The sequence below is a fragment of the Nuphar pumila genome, chromosome 4 (assembly GCF_984573655.1).
Source record: "Nuphar pumila chromosome 4, dmNupPumi1.hap1.1, whole genome shotgun sequence".
NCBI lineage: Eukaryota > Viridiplantae > Streptophyta > Magnoliopsida > Nymphaeales > Nymphaeaceae > Nuphar > Nuphar pumila.
In genome coordinates, this window is record NC_143252.1 from 49,026,343 (window position 1) to 49,050,339 (window position 23,997).

The following is a 23,997-nucleotide window of genomic DNA, read 5'->3' on the forward strand; positions in this document are numbered from 1 at the left end:
CATAGGTGGCCGAACGTATTTTGTGTCGTCATCCATTCAATGAGTCTAAAAGGGCATATGTGGTGCCGCAATGTGTTAGAGGAACTTCTGAAGTGCTACTGGCCTGGAAAATCAGGTACTAAAAGTTTTCACCGTGCCATTCATTTCACAAATTGCTTTCTGACTGGCTGTGCCATCACACGTTTATTGTTTCTGCTGCTGTTTCTGTTATTGTGTTTGTTATGTCACTAAAGCGTGCAATGCTTCACTCGTAATTGGAATATTAGGATTTATGTCTTTTTCAGGAAGTGGAAAATTAATGCTTTAATATGTCCTTTTCTGTTTATTCCTTTTTGAAGCTCAAAATTAAATTGATCATGCAACATGCTCAAGATGATAACACTGTTTAAGGATTATTTCCTTGGATTTAAGCTTCATAAGAATTTAAGCAAAAATGATTCTCATTTGACCATTCAATCTCTCAAATGTTTTATTGTGATTGTTTCTGTTGGGATTGTATCTAAAGCATTTTGTGGCTTTTATGTATCAAATCGTTTTATTGTTTTTCATTCACTTTCCCTTTTTAGTTTTTGTGTATAGTACTATAATTTGTATGCAGATATCTGATACTATGTAGAGTGAGTCTGATACTGTTAATAACTTAATAGTAGAAGTATAAACAAGATGAACCGAGCAATTGGCTGCTAGGCTTGGCTGAGCTTGGAACATGCAAACAAAGGCTCAAAATTGGCTCATGTGCAAGGTGAGCTCATGAAATTATTTCAAGCTTGGATTCCTGGTATTGGATGCCATTAGTGGACAGATGGACTCTTTACCTGAAAAAAGCCACGGAGCTTAAGATAATGGATATACAAGTAGACATACAGGCACATATTCATACACATGCATGTTTACGTACAGACGAGCACACAACCGGCAGAGGAAAGACTAGGCTTGCATGAGCTCAGTTTGTTTACATGTCAAGATTGAGAATCTTAGTCCAAGCTTCGTTGAGAAATATATTCCATAAAAAAAATGGAAAATCAACAAAAAGTTTATTTGTCACAATTTAGGGAAGCTCTTTGTCTAAGTAGGAAAGAAAACTGAAAAATGAAAACATTGATGTTTGCTTCTGCTATCTACTTGATTGTCATTCCCGTCCAAACATTATTAGAAATTTCCATGATATTTGGAGAATGTACCAATATTTTGAAATTATTGTCAGAAATGACCTTTGGTATCTTTTTTAGAACATCTCATGAAAATACAATGATATTTTGGAGATATTGGTGATAATTGTCATTGTCATAGAGTCGCAAGTTTTATGCTGACTCAAAATTCTGTCAAAAAGCATGTCTCTTGAGTTGTATCTTCATAATAAAATATCAATATCCATGTTTATGCTTTGCCATTTGCCCACAAAATAACGCCCCTGCATCTGAGCACTCTCATATATAGAGACTACTATTTGTTCACCATTATATTGATTCCTTGTGCTTCAAGCTAAGAAGTCCTGTATCTACTAATCCTGGAAACATGCTTGAAGCCAAAGAGGTCTCCTTATACCAATCCAATAAACAAAATGCCTTCTAGTGAGAACTGCTTTGTTTAGCACAAGTCCACTATTTCCCTGCTTGTTTTGTTGAGTTTAATTGATTACATCAGTTATATTTCACTGCAGACAATGCAGTCAACCTTGATATCAACACACGTACTAAAGCTTAAAGTGCTTTTTTCCTTTGAAGGTAAGCAAAGAGAAGAGTTGCCTCCACTTTCAGAGATCCGGAAGCGATGCATGCAGCAGTTAGATCAAATGCGTCCGGACCACTTGAGGAAATTGAACCCTACACCTTACAAGGTACATCCTTTAATTTATTCTATATTATTAATCATACGCTTAATGCTTCGATCAATAAAACTGCCTGCTGAAAACAGGTAAGTGTGAGTGCGGAGCTGTATGGTTTCATTCATTTCTTGTGGCTTAATGAGGCACCTGTAGGCGAGCTGCATTAAGAATCTGCACAGCAGTAGCAAGTTTGAATCAATGAGGAAAATTAGGCAGAACAGTTTATTGCTTGTTTATGCTTTCAATCTGGAGACATCGTGCTTCTTTTATGTGTTGAGCTTTCAGCTGAACGTGAACAGATAATTATTGAATTGAATTCAGTCCTTTTCATGACTCACTTCAGATGTTTGAGTAATCAAGCATTTGGTTATTGTCACTGACTGTAATTTTGAAGGTCATGCTTGGCTTAATGGTGAATGTGTATACAACAATCAGTTCTACGTCCCAAAAACAGGTTCTCCATGATTCCTTACTTTCATGTCGCTCCGGCATTAAATGCCTCACCTGGTTGTTGGATACTAATGTTTATTGAATCAAGCCTGAACAGCCAAAGCATTCAATGTATAGGGAGTTGTGGCATTTATCCGATATGGTGTAGCTTCAAGTCTTATGACCTTTGTTCTGTTGCTCATTAGTTTCAAAAGTTGCAATCATTTTGCGTTTAGTATGACTTGAACCAAACTAGAGCTTGTTGCAAGTCCAAGCAAGCAGATGATTACCCTCAATGAACCAAGGTCGAACATGTTTAGCTAAGCTTAGTTGGTTTGTAGCTTGCAATTCTACTCGATCCTTAACCAACTTAACCGAGACGTAAATATACTCTTGGTACTGACTACCGTGCCCATGGAAGCATGGTGGGGGTGTCCCTAGTGACACGGGCAGACACATGGACATGACTCGAACAGACAATATTTTATTATTATTTTATTGTTTTAATGTTTTATTTCAACAAAAATGTATTGTTTAACACTAGAATATCGAAAGAGAGTTTTTTATTGATTAAAAATTTTAAAAAATTTCGTGTCCTGCTTTAAAAAAATCGAATTTGCGAGTCCAATCTGCATCATGCATCCTCATGTCCACGTGTCTCTGTGACAGCTTTTAAATGTGCATGGTTTACAGATAGGGTATACATACGACTACAAATCGAAATATATTAAGGCGAAGCAGGTTATATGTTCCCCCCCGATGATTCACTGAATCCCACGTCTGTGTTCGGGGCTTTGAATGAGCACCACGTATACAAGCACATGGGGCTCGTATTCCCGTGTATGTTGACATAACTTTGCATCGGACTCTGGTGATGTTGCAAAGACTTAATCACCCTTACTTGCTTTTCTTGCCCTGAAATGACGGTTCGAGGAAATGACAAAAATATCCTCCATTCAAAAGTTGTGAAACGACGGGTGGGGAAAAGGACAAAAAAGCAGAAATTCCAGAAAGTTTGATGTTAACCATTTAAAGTGGAGACGTTCGCCTGCGCCATCTGCTGTAACGGTGCTCCCATTATCAACGTTCCAGTGTTACAAAACATTCCAGTGTCTTCTTTTCATTACTGCTGTCGTTAGGCATCATGGAAGAAAGCAATGATTCACAAACATTCCAACCAGTGCCATCAACCCTCTCACTCTCTCTCTCTCCCTTCTATTTCTGCTTCTGTGCACATCCATTAGAAGATCATACATTGCTCCATCAAGCACCGACTGACCTACACATTGACTGTTGTGGAGCCTGATTCAAAGTTTTTACCCTTACAGGAGGAGGGTTTGGGGGCTCATCCCAGCGTGGGTAGCATCATTCAACTCTCACTCTCTCTCTCTCCCTTCTATTTCTGCTTTTGTGCACATCCATTAGAAGATCATACATTGCTCCATCAAGCACCGACTGACCTGCACATTTACTGTTGTGGAGCCTGATTCAGAGTTTTTACCCTTACAGGAGGAGGGTCTGGGGGCTCCTCTCAGCGTGGGTAGCATCATTCAACTTGAAGAGTTGTGGAGTCTGATTTAGAGTTTTTACCCTTACAGAAAGGGGGGTCTGAGAGCTCCTCCCAGTGTGGGTAGCATCATTCAACTTGAAGAGTTATGGAGTCTGATTCAGAGCTTTTACCCTTACAGAAGGGGGGTCTGAGGGCTCCTCCCAGCGTGTTCATGGCCTTTTGCCCTTACAGGAGGGGGGTCTGGGGGCTCATCAACCCTCTCTCGCTCTCTCTCCCTTCTATTTATGCTTCTGTGCACATCCATCAGAAGATCCTACATTGCTCCATCAAGCACCGACTGACCTGCACATTGACTGTTGTGGGTCCTTACTGATGAGCTGCCTCTAAATTTATTCGACTCTGGGTCCTTACTGCACTTAAAGTTGAGTCGTTGTATTTTTTGTTATTCGGTGGGTGGTGAGGCCCTCCTCTACTCTCTCAAGACTCTTAGCTTGGGCAATCTTTCTTTTGATGATTGTGGATACATTACAACCACAATCATCAAAAAAAAGATTGCCCAAGCTAAGAGTCTTGAGAGAGTAGAGGAGGGCCTCACCACCCACCGAATAACAAAAAATACAACGACTCAACTTCAAGTGCAGTAAGGACCCAGAGTCGAATAAATTTAGAGGCAGCTCATCAGTAAGGACCCACAACAGTCAATGTGCAGGTCAGTCGGTGCTTGATGGAGCAATGTAGGATCTTCTGATGGATGTGCACAGAAGCATAAATAGAAGAGAAAGAGAGCGAGTTAGAGGGTTGAGATTCCACCAGTAAGATCCGTAGTCCTTCTTGCTGCTAACTCTTTACATTTGCAGGTTGTTTCTTCAAATGATTATAATAATGACAAATATGCGAAGGAGTTCAGTATCAGTGTTTCTAATGCGCTTGCTACTTGTCCTGCTCGGGTTTTGCCAACTCCTCGTGTGAGTTGATCAGAATAATGAACAAAACAATAAATTACATATGATCAACTCACACGAGGAGTTGGCAAAACCCGAGCAGGACAAGTAGCAAGCGCATTAGAAACACTGATACTGAACTCCTTCGCATATTTGTCATTATTATAATCATTTGAAGAAACAACCTGCAAATGTAAAGAGTTAGCAGCAAGAAGGACTACGGATCTTACTGGTGGAATCTCAGTAATCCAATCGAGATGAGCATGAGGGCCAGATTCTGCTTACTGAGAAGCACTTAAGCAGCAAGCAACAAACACAAACAATCAAAGCAAGAAAGAGATGCTTCAAACATTGCAATCAAAACAGATTCAACTAAAGCTGGCATTATGATAAATAACCTTTGAAATGTTGTTTTGCCTATCAGTGGGACGTTGACATGTTGCTCTGAGCATAGCTGTTTGGAAGGGTGAAGCCCAACTGTTGCAGCCAATCGTTGGAGAGGTGGAAGAAGAAGAGGAGGTTGCGGCGTTTGAGACATCGATGGAAATGCCACCCCTCGAAGCCGAAATCAAGTCCGGCAGGGAAGATTGGTCCGGAAATTGCAGGTTAGAAGGTTCAATGAGGCCGCTGTCCGGGCTGTCCGACTGGTTCCGGCGACTGGAACCCAAGTTCGGAGGAGGTTGGAACAAGGTTGGGATCTACGGGGCTTTGAAGGCATCCTTAGGGAACATAAAGTGTCAGGCCAACGTGATAAGGGCTCTGTTTGAAGCATGGTGCTGGGAGACCAACACCTTTGTGTTTCCGTGGGGAGAGATGACGATCACCTTGGAAGATTTGGCGATGATGGGACTCCCATTGCTTGGAGAGCTCGCTCGAGAGGACCCCAACAATTTCTAAAGCAACAGTGCAGAATCCGGCAAGGCTTGGGCAATCTTTCTTTTGATGATTGTGGTTGTAATGTATCGTTGAAGTTAAAATGGGGAATGAACTGACAATAGAAATCGCTGAAAATTTACAGAAATAAACTAGACTCAATAACGAAGACACCACTTTTTACGGATTTGGAATATGACCTCCGGTTAGGGAGATATGGCCCTGACAAGTTGGTCCTAATTCGGGTCGGGATTTACAGCGATTTGCTTACTGAATAACACTACAAATCGCTATAGCGATTTGCGGAAGACACTACAAATCGCTATAGCGATTTGCGGAATTATTTACAGAGCCGGTACTGAGATCTCATGTTCGGGGGTTCCAAACCGAGCCACGTATAAGATGCAGACCGGCATGTATCCCCATGTGGGTCGCCATCATATTGCATCGTAATTTGGTGCCGCAGCAAAGACTCAAGTAACCTTTACCGCCATTCGCTTCCTCTTCCTCGGACGGACATAAATGCCCTCCCTCTAGAAAACTGAATCGTCGGTTCGTGAAAATGACAAAACTGCCCTCCATCGATATCGCGGGAAAACGTTCTGCAGGTGGTTGTAATGTATCGTTGAAGTTAAAATGGGGAATGAAATTACAATAGATATCGCTGAAAATTTATAGAAATAAATGCCCTCCTTCTAGAAAACTGAATCGTGGGTTCCTCTTCCTCGGACGGACATAAATGCCCTCCTTCTAGAAAACTGAATCGTCGGTTCGTGAAAATGACAAAACTGCCCTCCATCGATATCGCGGGAAAACGTTCCGCAGGTGGTTGTAATGTATCGTTGAAGTTAAAATGGGGAATGAAATTACAATAGATATCGCTGAAAATTTACAGAAATAAATGCCCTCCTTCTAGAAAACTGAATCGTCGGTTCCTCTTCCTCGGACGGACATAAATGCCCTCCTTCTAGAAAACGGAATCGTCGGTTCGTGAAAATGACAAAACTGCCCTCCATCGATATCGCGGGAAAACGTTCCGCAGAGTTTGCGTATGTAGCAAGCGTTATGTTGTATGATACAAATAGTTCAAAAAAATCCTTTTCCGCTCTAAGCACTCTACCGGAGATTCTTTGCTTTCATCTCGAGTTGCCGGAGCATCCTTTCCTTTTTACCAGAGCATCTGTTTTCGTCTTACGCGCAGTCGCAGCATCGTTGCCACCTTCTGTTGCGTATTAGTTGTTACTGTTGCTTACTCTACAGTTGGAATATCCAAATTCCCATCGTTTCGGTGAGTTTCGTGTAAGTTTTCTTTCTTCAATCTGAAGATTGGTTCTTATACAAGGATTTGTATTATGAACCCAAATATTCCGACGATTTCTAATGATGATGATTGTGTATTGTGTTGTGCAGGTTAGCAATGTCTGCGCCTCATCAGATTAGAGATACCCCGTCGTTCTATGGGTTGTCTATTAGAGAAGTGATCCGTCAGTCCCATCTATCTAAAGTTTTTGAAAGATACCAAAATATACTTAAGATTGAGAACGATGAAGATAGGGAAAAAGCCTTGGAATCGTATTTTACGGAGGATTATCCATCAGATATCGAGGCTGCGGACCAAAGGAAGAACTCTGAAGAACGGAAGATGCAGAACAAGGATGACGAAGAGAAGGCAAAGGCAAGAAATATTGCTGAGAATTTGAGAAGAAGGCTGAGGATTGACGCACATGCGAGGGAAAAGAGGAAGAAGAATGTAGAGAAGTGGGAAAGAGATGTTAGCAATATGATGGCGGAGGCTCATAGGAGAAACTTGGAGAGTAGAGCAATGCGACAGAAGGAGGCGGAGGAGAGGCAAATGCAAATGAATAAGGAGGAAGAGAAGGAACAGAATATTCCTCAGTTTGAGGAAGAAAAGGAAAGGCGAAGGAGGGAGTTGGAGTTCGAGGAAGCTAAGGAAATGCAAAGGCAGCAGAAGGAGAATGAGGAAAAGAAGGAAAGGCAACGGAAGGAGATGGAGGAGGAGGTAGAGAAGGAAAGAGAAAGGAAGAAGCAGGAGGAAGAATTGCAGGAAAGAAGGAAACAACAACTGCAAGAGAAAGAAAGGCGGCGGAAGGAGGAGGAAGAAAAGGAAAGGGAAAGGAAGAAGCAGGTGGAAGAACTGCTGCAAAGAAGGAAACAAGAAATCGAGGAGAAAGAAAGGCGGCTGAAGGAGAAGGAGGAGGAAGAAAAGGAAAGGGAAAGGAAGAAGCAGGAGGAAGAGGCGAAAAGGGAGAGACAAAGGAAGCAGAAGGAGGAGGAGAAAAGGCAGAGAGAAAGGAAGGAGGAGATAAAGGAGAGAGAAAGGAAGGAGAAGGAGGAGGATGCGAAAAAGGAGAGAGAAAGGATGCAGGAGGAGAAAAGGGAGAGAGAAAGAAAGGAGAAGGAGAAAAGGCAGAGAGATAGGAAGCAGAAGGAGGAGGAGGAGAAAAGGGAGAGAGAAAGGAAGGAGAAGGAGAAGGAGGAGAAAAGAGAGAGAGAAAGGAAGCATAAGGAGGAGGAGATAAAGGAGAGAGAAAGGAAGGAGAAGGAGGAGTGTGCGAAAAAGGAGAGAGAAAGGATGCAGGAGGAGAAAAGGGAGAGAGAAAGGAAGGAGGAGGAGAAAAGGGAGAGAGAAAGGAAGGAGAAGGAGGAGGAGAAAAGGCAGAGAGAAAGGAAGCAGAAGGAGGAGGAGGAGAAAAGGCAGAGAGAAAGGAAGGAGAAGGAGGAGGAGGAGAAAAGGGAGAGAGAAAGGAAGCAGAAGGAGGAGGAGGACAAAAGGGAGAGAGAAATGAAGGAGGAGGAGGACAAAAGGGAGAGAGAAAGGAAGGAGAAGGAGGAGGAGAAACGCGAGAGAGAAAGGAATCAGAAGGAGCAGGCGGAAAACGAGAGAGAAAGGAAGCAGAAGGAGGAGGAGGAGAATAGGGACAGAGAAAGGAAGCAGAATGAGGATGAGAAAAGGAAGGCGAGAGAAAGGAAGGCGACGGTGGAGCCGGTAGAGATGGAGATTGAAAGCCAGTTCGAGGCAGTGGACCCACCAGAAAGTCCCAGGTTGGAGCGAGAACAACAGAAAATAGCGACCAAGGTAAATATATCCGTCCTGTCTGCGAAGATTTAATAATATGTTTAGCGATTTTGGTATAGCGATTACTGTGTTAGGTATTGATATTTATAGCGATTACTGCGATAGTATGTCTGCAACCGATATTATTTATAGCGGTTAGTAGAATAGTATTTATAAGTACAAATGGAAGTAATTTATAATTTGTAGGAATAATATGTTATTTTGTGTTACAGGGAGGTCACAGGAGAAGTAGAGCACCAGGTAAAAAGCTCAGAGGTCGTTGTCAATGGCCTGTAGTTCTGTCTTGGTATGGTCAACTGAGTGCATATCAGAAGGGCCGACTACGAAATATGCACTTCGGTGGCCTTTTGGACCAGCAATATTTTGAAACTTGCTGGAATACCATGACTCACCTGGTAAATAAGTGGAATGATAAGACTAACACATTCCAGTTTGATTCTTTTGAGATCACCATGACTCTAGAAGATGTGGCGAGGATCACTGGCCTTAAGTGCGCTGGCAGTGCTGTCCTATTACGGCATTCAAACTATAACGCAAGGGAAAACTGCACTGCCCTTCTAGGAATGTCGATGGACGAATGGAGTCAATGTATTTCTGGTGGAAGCAATTCCACATCAATGAAGGTCTCAGTTTTCCGTAATAAATGGGAAGGCCACTCTGCTACTTGTGCATCTGAAACAGCTGACCAAGAGTTGCGCGGCTTCCTTCTATATTTTTTTGCTCTTACATTATTTTCCGATTGTTCTGGTTCGAGAATAAGTTCCATGTGGTTGCAGTACCTGGCAGACTTAGACGAAGTCGACAACTATGCCTGGGGTGCCGCTATGCTCGCACACCTGTACAGTCAACTCCACCGTGCGAGTAATGGTACGAAAACAGTTGGCGGATTTTGGCCATTTGTTCAGGTATTTGTTGATTACATACTTAGTATTTGTAGACAAATCTCATTGCAGTCTGTGGCGTTGCTAATAATATTTTTTTTTGTTAGGCCTGGGCGTTGGAACATATTATCTCATTGCGTCCACGGTGTGGCCCTCCGATTTGTGGTTTTCCAAAGATCGGTCGCTGAGCCAGAATAAACATCGCAGTTTATAATGCTAAGTCCATTTTGAATGGGCTGCAATTAAACGAGGTAAACGTTCTAAAATTGTTTACAATCGCGTCAGCATTTACCATTGAGTATTATAAGTCGTTGTAATATTCAGCATTCTTAAGTATACATCGCTGCAGGATTGTCTTCCGTAGTGCATATCGTTGTTTCCATATCATGCGTAAATAAATTTTAATATATTTGTCATTCGTTATTAAAAAGAATTACCAATGTACAGGTTTTGTGGAGACCTTATGGAGATGGGGAGGACGATGATGAAGACGTTGTTGCGGAGGCTGCCAGATTGTCTGGCCGCGATTTGTGGCTATTCTGCAATTTTGAAGCCGAGATGCAGCAAGGTAGTCGAGTTCTCCTACAATCTGGCTTGGGGCAGTCTATCCCAAATAAGCCTTTGGAGGTGAGAAGGAAGATGAATAATGGTGGGGGCAGGCACGTGAATTCGAGCGATCGGTACAGGGACGAATTATTGAATTGGAACTCAGGTGGTGTCCGTGCCGTACCGTATGATCATGAAGGACGACAATTTGATCCCTTCTATTTCGAAAGCTATTGGGAACCAATGCGGCGAAATCGGAAGATTGAGAAAATTGTCAACCCATGCCTCCCAACTGTCCCTTCTCATGTTGTAGCCCAGCCTCTACAACCAAAACGTTGCCTCGGTCAGATTAATACGACTAGTCCATCAGTAACAAATCACGAGGAAGACCGAACTCTTGCTCCAAAAGAGAAGACTGTCTTTGCCGCAAGGTTCGAACTTATTGAGAGGGAGAATAAGAAATTAAGGACAGAAGTAAGCACTATGGGGACCCAATTGAATGCAGTGGTGGACATGATGACCAGTCTTCTTAGGCAAGGTGTCGCAACGTGGAGGCCACCCAGGATAGACGGTCCACCAATAAAAAGTCAGAGACAAGTCTATGAAATTTCATCAGATTCGTCCAGTGACTCAGAATAAATCCTAGATTTTATTTTTTATCACGCTATACATTTGTTGTAATTGTATAATGAGTTGCGGTAACGTGAAATTCTTTTACTTTTTAATTCTTTATTATTACATCTTTCCGACTTTGGGTCTCGGTAATAAATAAACTTTCCTCTATGGGAGGATTAGTAGGTTGATAAGAAGGATGGTTGTCTTCATCTATATTTTCTTTTTTACTAAACTAATTGAGTTCATCATCAATAAAAATATCATCATTTCTAGATAGTAACTTAAACAAGAAAGAGTAATCCATATTCTCTTTATGGGATTCATCCTTCTCAAAACCACTAACGTTATCTAAGAAAGTCACATTCCTAGAAACGTATAGCTTGTCGTTCTTAACATCATAGCATCTAAATCTTTTTTGAGTTTCAGAATATCCAAGAAATGCATTAGGAATGACTTTTGGTGAGAGTTTGTCATTTTTGTCGGTAAGGACAAAACATTTACATCCAAAGATTCTTAACCTATTTTAGTCGGGTTCCTTTTGGTATAAAATTTTAAAAGCTGAAGTTTTGTTTAGATTTTTTAAAGAAATGTGATTTATAAGATAAACGGATGTAAGAGCCGCCTCGGCCCAAAAACTTTTTGGAATGTTTTAAGAAATGAGTAAAGTTCTAGTTGTTTCAATAATATACCTGTGTTTTCTTTCAGCTAGACTGTTTTGTTGTAATGTTTTTGGACAAGATCTATGATGAACTATTCTATGGTTTTCAAGATAGTTTTTAAAATCATTTGAAAGATACTCTCCTCCGGAATCAACTCTAAAGATTTTTAAATTATCATTCAATTGATTTTTAATCATCATATGATATGTCTTAAACGATGCAAAGACTTCATGCTTATGTTTAAGGTAGTATATCCAACAAAATCTTGAATAATCATAAAAAAATAACATAGTAAGCTAATCCTCCCTTAGATACTACGGGTGTCTTCGCCTCGAAAGAATAGCGCGCAAAGTATTGGCGAAGACAAATACAGCGATTGTTTGCCATCGCTGACTACAGCGATGCAAATAATCAATAGATAAGGAAAGGATTTGTTGCCATCGCTGGATACTTCGTGCTTTGAGTCGGACAGCGATCTGTGGCATCGCAGCAAAAATCCGAGTGCACAAGTTGAAAAGATTTGTTTGTAAACGTAGATCTTTGTTCGTAAGTCAAGCTTCTTATTTTTCCAAAAATGTAATGATTACAATTGAAATTACTATTACAGAGATCTTTGTCTTCGCAATCGCTGTATTTGTCTTCGCCTCGAAAGAATAGCGCGCAAAGTATTGGCGAAGACAAATACAGCGATTGTTTGTCATCGCTGACTACAGCGATGCAAATAATCAATAGATAAGGAAAGGATTTGTTGCCATCACTGGATACTTCGTGCTTTGAGTCGGACAGCGATCTGTGGCATCGCAGCATAAATCCGAGTGCACAAGTTGAAAAGATTTGTTTGTAAACGTAGATCTTTGTTCGGTAGTCAAGCTTCTCATTTTTCCAAAAATGCAATGATTACAATTGAAATTACTATTACAGAGATCTTTGTCTTCGCAATCGCTGTATTTGTCTTCGCCTCGAAAGAATAGCGCGCAAAGTATTGGCGAAGACAAATACAGCGATTGTTTGTCATCGCTGATTATAGCGATGCAAATAATCAACAGATAAGGAAAGGATTTGTTGCCATCGCTGGATACTTCGTGCTTTGAGTCGGAGAGCGATCTGTGGCATCGCAGCATAAATCCGAGTGCACAAGTTGAAAAGATTTGTTTGTAAACGTAGATCTTTGTTCGAAAGTCAAGCTTCTCATTTTTCCAAAAATGCAATGATTACAATTGAAATTACTATTACAGAGATCTTTGTCTTCGCAATCGCTGTATTTGTCTTCGCCTCGAAAGAATAGCGCGCAAAGTATTGACAAAGACAAATACAGCGATTATTTGCCATCGCTGACTACAGCGATGCAAATAATTAATAGATAAGGAAAGGATTTGTTGCCATCGCTGGATACTTCGTGCTTTGAGTCGGATAGCGATCTGTGGCATCGCAGCATAAATCTGAGTGCACAAGTTGAAAAGATTTGTTTGTAAACGTAGATCTTTGTTCGGTAGTCAAGCTTCTCATTTTTCCAAAAATGCAATGATTACAATTGAAATTACTATTACAGAGATCTTTGTCTTCGCAATCGCTGTATTTGTCTTCGCCTTGAAAGAATAGCGCGCAAAGTATTGGCGAAGACAAATACAGCGATTGTTTGCCATCGCTGATTACAGCGATGCAAATAATCAATAGATAAGGAAAGGATTTGTTGCCATCGCTGGATACTTCGTGCTTTGAGTCGGAGAGCGATCTGTGGCATCGCAGCATAAATCCGAGTGCACAAGTTGAAAAGATTTGTTTGTAAACGTAGATCTTTGTTCGAAAGTCAAGCTTCTCATTTTTTCAAAAATGCAATGATTTCAATTGAAATTACTATTACAGAGATCTTTGTCTTCGCAATCGCTGTATTTGTCTTCGCCTCGAAAGAATAGCGCGCAAAGTATTGGCGAAGACAAATACAGCGATTGTTTGCCATCGCTGACTACAGCGATGCAAATAATCAATAGATAAGGAAAGCATTTGTTGCCATCGCTGGATACTTCGTGCTTTGAGTCGGACAGCGATCTGTGGCATCGCAGCATAATCCGAGTGCACAAGTTGAAAAGATTTGTTTGTAAACGTAGATCTTTGTTCGGTAGTCAAGCTTCTCATTTTTCCAAAAATGCAATGATTACAATTGAAATTACTATTACAGAGATCTTTGTCTTCGCAATCGCTGTATTTGTCTTCGCCTCGAAAGAATAGCGCACAAAGTATTGGCGAAGACAAATACAGCGATTGTTTGCCATCGCCGATTACAGCGATGCAAATAATCAATAGATAAGGAAAGGATTTGTTGCCATCGTTGGATACTTCGTGCTTTGAGTCGGAGAGCGATCTGTGACATCGCAGCATAAATCCGAGTGCACAAGTTGAAAAGATTTGTTTGTAAACGTAGATCTTTGTTCGAAAGTCAAGCTTCTCATTTTTCCAAAAATGCAATGATTACAATTGAAATTACTATTACAGAGATCTTTGTCTTCGCAATCGCTGTATTTGTCTTCGCCTCGAAAGAATAGCGCGCAAAGTATTGGCGAAGACAAATACAGCGATTGTTTGCCATCGCTGATTACAGCGATGCAAATAATCAATAGATAAGGAAAGGATTTGTTGTCATCGCTGGATACTTCGTGCTTTGAGTCGGACAGTGATCTGTGGCATCGCAGCATAAATCCGAGTGCACAAGTTGAAAAGATTTGTTTGTAAACGTAGATCTTTGTTCGGTAGTCAAGCTTCTCATTTTTTCAAAAATGCAATGATTACAATTGAAATTACTATTACAGAGATCTTTGTCTTCGCAATCACTGTATTTGTCTTCGCCTCGAAAGAATAGCGCGCAAAGTATTGGCGAAGACAAATACAGCGATTGTTTGCCATCGCTGACAACATTAGAACAAATATATGCAAGATTGAATCACTAGAATTTTTTTGACAACCGTAGAACACATATATGCATGATTTAATCACTATAATTTTTTTTTACAAACTTAGAACACATATATGCATAATTAAATCACTATAGCATTTTTCTACAGCGGTAAAACACATATATGCATGATTGAATCACTATAATTTTTTTTCTTCAAAAGCTTAGAACATATTTATGCATGATTGAATCACTATTAATTTTTTTTTTTTACAACCTCAGAACACATATATTCAATATTGAACCACTATGATATTTTTTTGACAGCCTTATAACACTTTTTTGCGTGATTGAATCACTATGATTTTTTTTTATGAGAGCCTTAGAATACATATATGCAAGATTGAGTCACTATGAAATTTTTTTTGGTAGCCTTAGAACACATATATGCATGATTGAATCACTATGATTTTTTTTCACAACCTTAGAACACATATTTAATCACAAATATATGCATGATTCAATGTCTAAGATATTTTTTTTGACAGCAATAGAGCACATATTTGCATGAGTGAATCACTATAATGTTTTTTGACAAGCTTAGAACACATTTATTCATGATTGAATCAATATAAAAAAATATTGACAGCGTTAGAACACATATATGCATGATTGAGTCACTATAAAATTATTTGGCAACATTACAACCCATATATGCATGATTGAATCAACATAATTTTTTTTTTGACCGACTTACAACACATATATGCATGATTGAATCACTATGAGTTTTTTTTTACAACCTACGAACATATATATGCAAGATTGAATCACTATGATTTTTTTTAGGGCCTTAGAATACATATGTGCAAGTTTGAAATTTTTTTGAAAGCCTTGGAACACATATATGCATGATCGAATCACTAAAAAAAAATTTAACAGCCTTAGAACACATATATGCATGATTAAATCACTATGAAAATTTTTTTGTCAAACTTAGAACACATATATGCATGATTGATTCTAAATGAACTTTTCTTTACAGCCTTAGAGCACATATGCATGATTGAATCACTATGAATTTTGTGTCAAACTTAGAACACATATATGCATGATTGCTTCTAAATGAACTTTTTTTTACAGCCTTTGAACACATATGCATGATTGAATCACTATGAATTTTTTGTCAAACTTAGAACACATATATGCATGATTGATTCTAAATGAACTTTTTTTTACAGCCTTAGAGCACATATGCATGATTGAATCACTATGAATTTTGTGTCAAACTTAGAACACATATATGCATGATTGCTTCTAAATGAACTTTTTGTTACAGCCTTAGAACACATATGCATGATTGAATCACTATGAATTTTTTGTCAAACTTAGAACACATATATGCATGATTGCTTCTAAATGAACTCTTTTTTACAGCCTTAGAACACATATGCATGATTGAATCACTATGAATTTTGTGTCAAACTTAGAACACATATATGCATGATTGCTTCTAAATGAACTTTTTTTTACAGCCTTAGAACACATATGCATGATTGAATCACTAATTGGCCACATTGATTTATCATACTCAGGTTACAATTTACCGAATAGAACATACCCATCAGGCTATGTTTTACAAAAATGAAACAGTCGAAATCGGCTAATGGAAATTAACATAATCAGGTTATATTTTTCAGAAGAAAACACATGTTATTGTCCAACATAGATTTATCATACTCAGGTTACAATTTACCGAATAGAACATACCCATCAGGCTATGTTTTACAAAAATGAAACAGTTGAAATAGGCTAATGGAAATTAACATAATCAGGTTATATTTTTCAGAAGAAAACACATGTTATTGGCCAACATAGATTTATCATACTCAGGTTACAATTTACCGAATAGAACATACAGGTTACATGTTATTGGCCAAAAGCCGTATTTATATTTTTTTTAAACGCAATCAATTAATTAGCTTCGTGCTTTGAGTCGGAGAGCGATCTGTGGCATCGCAGCTTAGTGATTTGTGGGTATTGTTCGAATGTCAAATCACACGTGGAAAATGTATTTTTGAATATTTAAAACCTAATGAGCGGCATGGAAAGACGTATTTTTGAATACTTCGAACGAAAGCATTTAATTTGGCGCGGTTATCAAAAAAAGGCGGTATGCGAAAAGTCGTATTTATATTTTTTTTAAACGCAATAAATTAATTAGCGGGCTGTTTTCAACAAATGGTTGCACGTTAAAGGACTTTACCTTTGGACGGCGTTTCAGTATCTCCGTTGCAAAGGTGCCATCGATATCTCCGTCCAGGCATGGCACCGAAGAAGGGGACAATCGGAGCAGTACGACCAGCCATGGCGAACAAGAAGAGGACTAGTGGAGCAATACGACCCGGCACGACGCCAAAGACGATGGGAGCCCTACGACCGGGCACGGCACCAACGGAGAGGACGATGGTAGCAAAATGACCAGGCACAGCGCCAGAGGAGTGGACGAGGGGAGAAAAACGACCAGGCACGGAGCAAACGGATAGGAGGATGGGAGCTAAACGACCAGGCACGTTGCCAATGGAGTGGACGATGGCAGCAAAACGGCCACGCACGGCTCTGAACAAGAAGACAACCACATCCACAGTCTCGGGTCGGCGGCAACGCCCTGACGAGTTCGTAGATGACATCGAGCAGATGCAAGATGAATTTGCAGATGGGAACACTATCAGTAATTTTGTAAGTATTTGTCCACTATCAATTTCTAGGTCATCGGTTTGCATGTTCTGAAGTTTGTAACTTTGTGCAACCAGACAATGTATGATTTTGTCAATTACATTCAGAGCAACACAACGAGCAATACAGTACGCATCCTCAGCCCGTATTTCATGTTATGTCTGTGCCGCTGTTGTTCTGTTTGCTTTCATGACGTACTCACGTTTCTTGGTGGTTAAACCTTGCTATTTCGTGCAACAGATGTACGTCCGGCGAAAGCCATACGGCATAGGATTCGACGATGCACTACCTTGTTGGAACAGCGATGATGAGTGCATAGACATTTCGAAATTTGGAAAGGTAAGTGAACAAACCTCTTATCCAAGGTTTATTCGTAACATCCCCATCACGATAAGTCTCTGGAATGAAAAATGATTTTATTGATTCGCAGATTTTACTCCCTACACTCTGGCAACATCCAGACCATTGGGTCCTATACGAGATGAATTTTCAGCTAAAACAACTATAGTGCTACAACTCATTGGACTGCCACAGTGGCGTTGAACGTGATGCTATGCATTTGGTAAGCTTGTACCCAAAGGTGAAGTAGCTATTCGCGGTGGACCGGACTGTAATATATTATCCCTTTTTCACAGGCGGGATTCCTTAACGGGCAAATGGGTGTCGACATTGGTGAGTGGATGTTGCTCTGTGCTGACGATGCTCTGTTACAAAGTAATGGGGTCGATTGTGGCATATTCGTAATGAAGCATATTGAAGCAATATACAATGGAGAACAACCTTGTTTCCACGCTGTATGAGCTTCGTATCCGATGTTATTGGGTATTCCTGTTATATATTGGATTTCACATTACCTGTTTTGTTGCAGGAACATATTCCGGTAATACGCGACGAAATATGCGGAAAATTGATTGAGTTTAAAACGAACGGCAGACAGAATAGTATAAAGTGAAACCTATCGATTGCTCTGTCTGTACAACCTAACGAGGCCCTCCATCACCGTTCTCGCCGTTCTCCTCGACAGTAACCCAGTGGTGCAGTCGCGCTGAGGGTAGCCAGCAGGAGCTCCGCCAAGTCATGTAGTGTATAACTGTAATTTTTCAAGGTGTTAGTGGGTATCTAAATTTTTGTCATGTAGTGTAAAAGAGGGTCGACCGCTATATGTTGTAACCTTTTCAGGGTTTTGCGCTAATGAAGCTTAAGTTGTCTTCCCTCTCTATTCTCCTCTCTTCTCCTTTTGTTCTTGCTGGTTTCCCGATTTCAATATGGTATCAGAGCTCTGTTGAAAATGAAAGGGTGCTTTGTTGAAGATCGGTGAGAGGAAGAAGCTTCATCTGCATCGGTCGTGCTGGGACCCACCTCAGCTTGTGTTCTCCACAGCTGACGTCCGTACCAACCTTGAAGTCTTGAACTTTTGGCCGATTGATGTTGGATTCCATTAGCTCTTGATTTTTGTGATTGAATGAATCAAGAATTTTAATGGTCGGATGAAATCTCAATTTTTAGTGGATTTAATTGTATTTTCTGAAAAAAACTGATGAACAGTACCCTGAATGCAAAAAGTTTGTGATTGTGATGCTATCGATGGGTTTTGTTTGCCCAAATCAATTGTAATCTGGTCATTTTTTGGTGTGATAGATTGAGACTGATTTGAAGGGCTATTTGGGTGTTTGGGTGCAATTTTGATGATAGATTTGGGTTCCTAGTTCAGGCGGTAACCCATTTTCTGTAGTTTTTCTCTGTTTCGACCAGCATATTGTGTTGGGTTGCTGGTGCTTTCGACCAGCACAAGTACGACCAGCATATTTTTCTCTGGCGAAAGATATTTCTAAATATCGCATTACGTGAACTTATCAATAAGAAAGGTTTGTTCTTAGAAATCGCTGTATTGATGAACCGACGGTAATGTACACCTAAGGCGATTTCTTTAGACGTACTTGTGGATTTATTTGAGACCCAAAGATTCGGTCCAATCGCATTGACTACCATTCAGAATAGGCCTCTGGCATGACATTGTTTTCTTTAATGCGGAGTGCTTTTTTATTTAAGATTTGCTTTTGGTTTAATGAAACTGACGGATGGTGATAGGACGTTTCATTAATATTTGAATGACACAACACAGTTCCACTTTGCTTCGCGAATAAGGAACCGACATAATCGACAATTCCTGCATACACTACTTATTCTTCAATCGAGTGCATAGGCGGCTTCGACGCAGTTGTCGTATCCGTCTATACCTTTTTCATAGGTCTGTAAGATCATAATTGAAGAAACCGTCGTTTAAAATTCAAGCAATTTTCAAATGCTGGCACAGGTTTTCATGGTCGTAGCAGTGTAGTTTGACGTTAGACCACCAAGCGTATCGCTTTGTACTATTCGTAAAATAAGAACGCGACATTGAAGCGATGTTTAAGCATACAACATTTCATAGCGATGTTGAATATTATCATTTCGAATATTAGAAGTCTTTGTTCATTGCACACATCGCAGTCTCACCCTGTGACTGTCAATCACGCGGGTTGAGCGCACATCTTTTATCAATTACAAGTCTTTTAGACCTCGCCTCCGTCAGTTTCTCCTCCGAAATGAGAAACGACGTCAACTTTTTGCAGAGTTCTTCGCGGAATCCGGGTATATCAACCTGCATAAACAGATTGTAAACTAGAAGCAATAGACATGCCCTTAATTGCCAATAACAAAGGCCAAGGAATGGCATACAGCGTTGAAACAGGGTTCTGCACCATTGTATATCGCTTCAATGTACTTCATTACAAATACACCGCAATCAACGCCATTATCTTGTAAAGGAGCATGGTATGCCGTGCGAAAGATCCACTCACTGACATCGACTCCCAAAATGGCTATGAGGAAACTGATCTGAGAATAATGCGACCGAAAGTAAATTCATGACCCCAGTACACTACACGATACTCATATAAATGGAATCTTACGAGATGAGAAATGTCTAGCCGTAAACCACTGTCAACTTCCAACGAATTGTAACACCATAGTTGTTTTTTGCGTAAATCCATCACGTATAAGACCCAATGCTTTTCAGACTGCCAGAGTGTAGGAATCAGTATCTGCAAATAGATCGAAAAAATGTTGTTACCACTGTCAAGTTGTAATATTGCACTGTAGGTTTGTTTGCTTACCTTTTCACTTGTCATAAGGTCTCTGCAGTGATTACCGTTAACCCAATAAGGTTTTCCGTCTTGAAATCCACTAGAGTATGGCAAACGGCGTAATATAGTCTGCAAACCGAAAGAAACATTGCTAACACCAACGTTAACATACGAATCAATTGGACTAAATCAATAATGAAAAGCAACATAAAATACAACCGATATACCATGAAATATGGGTTGACGACGCTCACAGTCTGGCTTGGTGCGTTGCTTTTAATATAATTTACGAAATCGGATATAGTCTGTTTGCAGCAAATATGGTGTTGTATTGATCATACGTACACATGGCTTACGTTTATAGACAACTACTACTAGTTTAATACTAACAAAATTACTGATCATGTTGCATTGTGCGAATTCACTGCGCATTCGGTTGATGTCCTCCAGGAGTGATTGACTAAGTTTTCGCCTAACTTCGTCGGTGGATGTTTGACTGAAATGAATGCGGACATTGCAACGACCGATATTTAAATTACATTATATAGTACACAAAAACAAATCGCAAAAAACGCATGAAAGAGACAGATTTTGCTGAACATGTAGACTATGTGTAGACAATATACCCATGATTCGCCATTGTTGGTCGTCTAGCTGTCTTCGTCTGCCTCACCGACTATAATTTTCTATGTTCGAGGGCGGATCTCCAGGTTTATGAAGGAACCGTCGGTTTGGTTGTTGCTGGTTCACGAAGTAGAAGAAAAACACACCTTCCAGTGCTTGTGCGACTATTTATGACCTAAAAGATGTACTGCTCAACCAACATGATCAATGGCTACTGTACGACAACTCAAACATTTATGGGTATCCGTTGGAAAATACACATTGAGTAGCCTTTTATTTATAATATATGGATACAACTTTTCACAAGAGAACTGACAATAATGATTTCAAAAGGCAAGTGGAGGTGTCGGGAACGCGAAAGATTTGCTGGAGAAGAAGTTCACTGGAGGTGTATGGCGATTTGTGGTTATCGTTGAATAGCGATCTGTGGCATCGCAGCACAGTGATTGACAGTCCTACGCTGCGATGCCACACATCGCAGCACACTTGAACAATCCTTCGCATCACGCTAAGATTGACAGTCCAACAATAATCAACAACGTTCTACGCTGCGATGCCACATATCGCTATCCACGTGTGATTAGGCATTCGAACAATACACAAAAATCACCATGCTGCGATGCCACAGATCGCTCTCCGACTCAAAGCACGAAGCTAATTAATTGATTGCGTTTAAAAAAAATATAAATACGATTTTTTGCATGCCGCCTTTTTTTGATAACCGCCGCCAAATTAAATGCTTGCGTTCGAAGCATTCAAAAATACGTCTTTCCATGCCGCTCATTAAGTTTTAAATATTCAAAAATACGTTTTCCACGTGTGATTTGACATTCGAACAATACCCACAAATCACTGTGCTGCGATGCCACAGATCGCTCTCCGACTCAAAGCACGAAGTATCCAGCGATGGCAACAAATCCTTTCCTTATCTATTGATTATGTGCATCGCTGTAATCAGCGATGGCAAACAATCGCTATATTTGTCTTCGCCAATACTTTGCGTGCTATTCTTTCGAGGCGAAGACAAATACAGCGATTGCGAAGACAAAGATCTCTGTAATAGTAATTTCAATTGTAATCATTGCATTTTTGGAAAAATGAGAAGCTTGACTTTCGAACAAAGATCTACGTTTACAAACAAATCTTTTCAACTTGTGCACTCGGATTTATGCTGCGATGCCACAGATCGCTGTCCGACTCAAAGCACGAAGTATCCAGCGATGGCAACAAATCCTTTCCTTATCTATTGATTATGTGCATCGCTGTAATCAGCGATGGCAAACAATCGCTGTATTTGTCTTCGCCAATACTTTGCGCGCTATTCTTTCGAGGCGAAGACAAATACAGCGATTGCGAAGACAAAGATCTCTGTAATAGTAATTTCAATTGTAATCATTGCATTTCTGGAAAAATGAGAAGCTTGACTTTCGAACAAAGATCTACGTTTACAAACAAATCTTTTCAACTTGTGCACTCGGATTTATGCTGCGATGCCACAGATCGCTGTCCGACTCAAAGCACGAAGTATCCAGCGATGGCAACAAATCCTTTCCTTATCTATTGATTATTTGCATCGTTGTAGTCAACGATGGCAAACAATCGTTGTATTTGTCTTCGCCAATACTTTGTGCGCTATTCTTTCGAGGCAAAGACACCCGTAGTATCTAAGGGAGGATTTGCTTACTATGTTATTTTTTTTATGATTATTCAAGATTTTGTTGGATATACTACCTTAAACATAAGCATGAAGTCTTTGCATCGTTTAAGACATAACATATGATGATTAAAAATCAATTTAATGATAATTTAAAAATCTTTAGAGTTGATTCCGGAGGAGAGTATCTTTCAAATGATTTTAAAAACTATCTTGAAAACCATAGAATAGTTCATCATAGATCTTGTCCAAAAACACCACAACAAAACAGTCTAGCTGAAAGAAAACATAGGTATATTATTGAAACAACTAGAACAACTAGAAGCAAAAACCCGCTATCTATCGATTTTAACAAATTCAACCACGAACCGCAAGTCGTCAATGACAAACGACTATAAACTCTCCAAAAACCCAGCATTGTAGAGATCGGGTCATGCAAAGAGGCATGCCAACTAAGTTAATAGCCCACACGAGATTCCTGTGTCCCAAACCAATCGGTCGACTGCATCGTAGCCTGTCATGAAAGAGAAAATATTAGACACTGAATTAAGTTTCACAAGAAATGCCTACCTCCTCGCAACATCGATAACATACCAAAAGCCTTGTAAAACTGTAGCGATCGTTGCCGGAAATCTGGTCGGGAGGAATGTAGGTTTGAACGTTTGTCGGTACTTCTGCAGGGTATTGCTGCATGATGGACATTACACGACTTAGCTATTTAACAAGCTTCACGCAATGGGGAGCAATATAATGTTTTACATACCTGTTCATTCGAAGGGCTTTGTTGTTTTTTATTACAGGTTGGTTGTTTCTTAGTCCTTTTCTTGCCAACCAATTCTAGTGCACCCTTTGCCCTCCGACGACTGCGATCAGAGGCAGGTTTTCTTTTGATACCCTTTGCTTCATGAATATGTCCATCATAATCAACAACGTTCACTACTGACTTGTTGAAGATAATGTTTACGCTTCGGCGCAACTTCTCGGGAGTGTCAAGCGAGACATGATTTTGACCTACGTTGTTCGATCCCATTATCTTTGGCTGGTATTCATTCGCTGCAAAAGACTTAATGTGAATTAACTCCACGTTTTCAAGTAACTCCGTTACAGCTTTTCTCGCACATGCATAGCCTTCTTCGCTTCTCGATGCCAAATCAGCAACATGCATGAATGACCTACACAGTTGTTGGTAACGGGAGGCTATGTGGCACTTCTCGTCAACACCAGATTTACTCGCATTGTCCATAACGAGCATTTCAATCTTCGCGCGTCTCGTCCATCTTCGCATTACGTAAGACTCAGGTATTTCTTGTATCTTCTCTTGATTGAGTGCTTTTAATGCATGACAGCATAGGATACCTTTGAATTCATACATTTTGCACGAACATTCTACCCTTCCGTTGTCGACATTGTACGTGACATGCGCTTCTTGCCTTTCCTGATGCTTTTCGCCCTGACAAAAAATATGGTATTTGTGCATATTCTCGGTTTGCACCAGTTCTTCTATTCTGCAATTCATGACATGAAACACCTCTTTCTTGATCCATTCAAATATAGTTAGTGTATACAGAGCTGCAGGTCGCATCAATATTTTCATG

The 23,997-nt window shown here is 40.1% G+C and overlaps 1 pseudogene across 1 annotated transcript in view; it reads right to left on the reverse strand.

Annotated features, from left to right (window-relative positions):
* Positions 1–1,851: 1,851 nt before the first annotated feature.
* Positions 1,852–23,997, reverse strand: part of LOC149840193 (xyloglucan galactosyltransferase XLT2 pseudogene) — a 29,197-nt pseudogene continuing 7,051 nt past the window's right edge. The window contains exons 2-3 of the transcript XR_016431676.1: positions 23,029–23,089; positions 1,852–1,983 (exon numbers count right to left, since the gene is read on the reverse strand). The product of XR_016431676.1 is annotated as a xyloglucan galactosyltransferase XLT2 pseudogene (transcript). The remainder of the gene's footprint in view (positions 1,984–23,028; positions 23,090–23,997) is intronic.